Raw genomic sequence first — 5,306 nt, 5'->3', positions numbered from 1 at the left:
TGTGTTTTCGTAGTTAATTACTGGTAGTGTTTTCAGTAGTTAATTACATGGTAGTGTTTTCGTAGTTAATTACATGGTAGTGTTTTCCAGTAGTTAATTAACATGGTAGTGTTTTCAGTAGTTAATTACATGGTAGTGTTTTCAGTAGTTAATTACATGGTAGTGTTTCAGTAGTTAATTTCATCGGTATGTTTCAGTAATTTACATGGTAGTGTTTCAGTAGTTAATTACCTGGTAGTCTTTCTTAGTAGTTAATTATCTGGTAGTCTTTTCAGTAGTTAATTACCTGGTAGTGTTTTCAGTAGTTTAATACCTGAGTGCTTTTCAGTAGTTAATTACATGGTGTGTTTTTCATAGTTACCTGGTAGTGTATTTTCAGTAGTTAATTACCGTAGTTTTTCAGTATTACATGTAGTTTTCAGTAGTTACATGGTAGTGTTTTCAGTAGTTACTAGGTAGTGTTTTCAGTAGTTACCTGTAGTGTTTTCAGTAGTTAATTACCTGGTTGTTTTCAGTAGGTAATTACCTGGTAGTGTTTTCAGTAGTTAATTACTGTAGGTTGTCAAGTTACATGGTAGTGTTTTCAGTAGTTACATGGTAGTGTTTTTCAGTAGTTACCTGGTAGTGTTTTCAGTAGTTACCTGGTAGTGTTTTTCAGTAGTTAATTACCTGGTAGTGTTTTCAGTAGTTAATTACCTGGTACTGTTTTCAGTAGTTACCTGGTAGTGTTTCAGTAGATTAATTACCTGGTAGTGTTTTCAGTAGTTAATACCTGGTAGTGTTTTCAGTAGTTATTACATGGTAGTGTTTTACAAGTAGTTAATATTACATGGTAGTGTTTTTCAGTAGTTACATGGTAGTGTTTTCAGTAGTTAAATACTGGTATGTTTTCAGTGTTACTGGTGTTTCAGTAGTACATGTTGTTTTCAGTAGTTAATACATGGTAGTGTTTTCAGTAGTTACCTGGTAGTGTTTTCAGTAGTTAATTACCTGGTAGTGTTTTCAGTATTACCTGGTAGTGTTTTCAGTAGTTAATTACCTGGTAGTGTATTCAGTAGTTACCTGGTAGTGTTTCACTAAGTTAATTACCTGTAGTGTTTCAGTAGTTAATTGCCTTGGTATGTTTTCAGTAGTTAATTACTGGTAGTTTGTTCAGTAGTAATTACCTGGTAGTGTTTTCAGTAGTAATTACACATAGTGTTTTCAGTAGTATACATGTAGTGTTTTCAGTAGTTTACAGAGTTTTCGTGTAAGGTGTTTTCAGTAGGTAATTACTTTTAGTGTTTTCAGTAGTTACATGGTAGTGTTTTCAGTAGTATTACCTGGTAGTGTTTTCAGTAAGTTACCTGTAGTGTTTCAGTAGTTAATTACCTGGTAGTGTTTTCAGTAGTACCTGGTAGGTGTTTTCAGTAGTTAATTAACTTGTAGTGTTTTCTGTAGTTAATTACATGGTAGTGTTTTTGTAGTTAATTACTGTAGCTATTTCAGTAGTAATACATGGTAGTGTTTTTCAGTAGTTAATTACATGGTATGTTCAGTAGTAATTACATGGTAGGTTTTCAGTAGTTATTACATGGTAGTGTTTTCAGTAATTACATGGTAGTGTTTTCAGTAGTTAATTACCTGGTAGTCTTTCTTAGTAGTTAATATATCTGGTAGTCGTTTTTCAGTAGTTAATTACCTGGTAGTGTTTTCAGTAGTTAAATACTGTATGTTTTCAGTAAGTTAATTACATGGTAGTGTTTTCAAGTAGTTACATGGTAGTGTTTTCAGTAGTTATACATGGTAGTGTTTTCAGTAGTTACCTGTAGGTTTCAGTAGTTAATTACCTGGTAGTGTTTTTCAGTAGTTACATGTAGTGTTTTCTAGTAGTTACGATGGTAGTGTTTCAGTAGTTACTGGTAGTGTTTAGTAGTTACCTGGTAGTGTTTTCAGTAGTTATTACCTAGTTAGGGTTCAGTGGTAATCCTGGTAGTGTTTCAGTGTAATTACCTGGTAGTGTTTTCAGTAGTTACATGTAGTTTTCGTAAGTTACATGTTAGGTTCAGTAGTTACTGATAGTGTTTTCAGTAGTACACTGGTAGTTGTTTTCAGTAGTATTTACCTGGTAGTGTTTTCAGTAGTTAATTACCTGGTTACTGTTTTCAGTAGATTACCTGGTAGTGTTTTCAGTAGTTAATTACCTGGTAGTGTTTTCAAGTATTAATTACTGGTAGTGTTTCAGTAGTTAATTACATGGTAGTGTTTTCAGTAGTTAATTACATGGTAGTGTTTTCAGTAGTTACATGGTAGTGTTTTCATAGTTATTAATTACTGGTAGTGTTTTCAGTAGTACTATGGTAGTGTTTCAGTAGTTACATGGTAGTGTTTTCAGTAGTTAATTACATGGTAGTGTTTCAGTAGTTACCTGGTAGGTTTTTCAGTAGTTAATTACCTGGTAGTGTTTTCAGTAGTTACCTGGTAGTGTTTTCAGTAGTTAATTACCTGTAGTGTTTTTTCAGTAGTAGCCTGGTAGTGTTTTCAGTATTAATTACCTGGTAGTTTTTCAGTAGTTAATTCCTGGTTAAGTGTTTTCAGTAGTTAATACTGTAGATGTTTTCAGTAGATTACCTGGTTATGTTTTTCAGTAGTTAATACTAAGTTAGTGTTTTCAGTAGTTACATGTAGTGTTTCTACAGCTAGTGTTTTCAGTAGTTACATGGTAGTGTTTTCAGTAGGTAATTACTTGGTAGTGTTTCAGTAGTTTACATGTAGGTTTCTAGGTACGTAGTTTTCAGTAGTTACCTGGTAGTGTTTTCAGTAGTTAATTACCTGGTAGTGTTTTCAGTAGTTACCTGGTAGTGTTTTCAGTAGTTAATTACCTGGTAGTGTTTTCAGTAGTTAATTACATGTAGTGTTTCTGTAGTAATACATGGTAGTGTTTTCAGTAGTTAATTCATGGTAGTGTTTTTCAGAGTTAATTACATGGTAGTGTTTTCAGTAGTAATTACATGTAGTTTTTCAGTAGTTAATTACATGGTAGTGTTTTCAGTAATTACATTGGTAGTGTTTTCAGTAGTTAATTACCTGTAGTCTTTCTTAGTAGTTAATTATCTGGTAGTCTTTTCAGTAGTAATTACCTGGTAGTGTTGTTCAGTAGTTAAATACCTGGTAGTGTTTTCAGTAGTTAATTACATGGTAGTGTTTCAGTAGTTACATGTAGTTTTTCAGTAGTTAATTACCTGGTGTGTTTTCAGTGTTTACATGGTAGTGTTTTCAGTAGTTACATGGTAGTGTTTTCATTAGTTAATTACATGGTATGTTTTCAGTAGTTACCTGGTAGTGTTTTCAGTAGTTAATTACCTGTAGTGTTTTCAGTAGTTATATACATGGTAGTGTGTTTCAGTAGTTAATTACCTGGTAGTGTTAACAGTAGTTAATACATGTGGAGTTTTCAAGTAGTTACCTGGTAGTGTTAACAGGAGTTAATTACCTGGTAGTGTTTTCAGTAGTTACCTGGTAGTGTTTTCAGTAGTTAATTACCTGGAGTTTTCAGTAGTTACCTGGTAGTGGTTTTCAGTAGTTAATACCTGGTAGTGTTTTCAGTAGTTAATTGCCTGTAGTGTTTTCAGTAGTTAATTACCTGTAGTGTTTTCAGTAGTTACTGTTAGTTGTTTCAGTAGTTAATTACCTGGTAGTGTTTTCAGTAGTTACATGGTAGTGTTTTCAGTAGTTACCTGGTAGTGTTTTCAGTAGTTCATGTAGTGTTTTCAGAGGTAAATACCTGGTAGTGTTTTCAGTAGTTACATGGTAGTGTTTTCAGTAGTAATTACCTGTAGTGTTTTCAGTAGTTACTGGAGTGTTTTCAGTAGTTAATTACCTGGTAGTGTTTTCAGTAGTTACCTGGTAGTGTTTCAGTATTAATTACTGGTAGTGTTTTCAGTAGTTAATTACCTGGTAGGTTTCAGTAGTTAATTACATGTAGTGTTTCAGTAGTTAATTACATGGTAGTGTTTTCAGTAGTTAATTACATGGTAGTGTTTCAGTATTAATTACATGGTAGTGTTTTCATATTACATGGTAGTGTTTTCAGTAGTTAATTACCTGGTAGTCTTTTCAGTAGTTAATTATTCTGGTAGTCTTTTAGTAGTTAATTCCTGTAGTGTTTTCAGTAGTTAATTACATGGTAGTGTTTTCATATTACTGTATGTTTCAGTAGTAATACCTGGTAGTGTTTTCAGTAGTTAATTACCTCTGTAGTTTTTCAGTAGTTAATTACTCAATTTTGGACTCATCAGACCAGAGGACTGATTTCCACCAGTCTAATGACAATCGTTCGTGGTTTCTTTGCCCAAGCAATTATCTTCTTCTTATTGGTGTCCTTTAGTAGTGGTTCTTTGAAGGAATTCGACCATGAAGCCGATTCACGCAGTTCCTCTGAACAGTTGATGTTGAGATGTGTTTGTTACTTGAACTCTGTGAAGCAACTTCTGAGGCTGGTAACTATTTAACTTATCCTCTCACAACACAATGATTGGCTCAAACACATTAGAAGGAAAGACATTCTATAAATTAAATTTTAATAAGGCACACCTGTTAATTGAAATGCATTGCAGGTGACTACCTCATGAAGCTGGTTGAGAGAATGCCAAGAGTGTGCAAAGCTGTCATCAAGACAAAGGGTGGCTACTTTGAAGAATCTCATATATAAAAAATATTTAGATTTTTTAAACACTTTTTTGGTTACTATATGATTCCATATGTGTAATTTATAGTATTGATATTTCTGCAATTTAGAAAATAGTTTTWAAAAACTTGAATGAGTAGGTGTGTCCAAGCTTTTGACCGATACTGTATAAAAAGTGTAATATTGGGATTGGGATGACTCAAAATGTAATACATTTCAACTCCATATCTGACATGGTACAGGTGTCTTCTATTTATGAGTCCATAACCATGTGTGTGAGGAGTATACTTTTGTTACGAAGTAGATTTGTTTAAGACTAACAAGAAACACTCTGTGTGACTGATTTAGCCCACTGTGGTAAAAGGTTAAAGACTKYGTGACTCTGATTTAGCCCACTGTGGTAAAAGGTTAAAGACTGTGTGACCCTGATTTAGCCAACTGTGGTAAAAGGTTAAAAGATCCAGTGTAAAGTTAAAAGCCAAGCTGCAATTACAGCGCCAGCTATCTGTTGTCTTGACGACTCCTTCACAGCTCCAGCTATCTGTTGTCTTCATGACTCCTTCACAGCGCCAGCTATCTGTTGTCTTGATGAATCCTTCACAGCGCCAGCTATCTGTTGTCTTGATGACTCCTTCACAGC

This window comes from Salvelinus sp. IW2-2015, unplaced genomic scaffold, assembly GCF_002910315.2.
Source record: "Salvelinus sp. IW2-2015 unplaced genomic scaffold, ASM291031v2 Un_scaffold3397, whole genome shotgun sequence".
NCBI lineage: Eukaryota > Metazoa > Chordata > Actinopteri > Salmoniformes > Salmonidae > Salvelinus > Salvelinus sp. IW2-2015.
Note: the sequence above shows the minus strand (reverse complement) of the source record.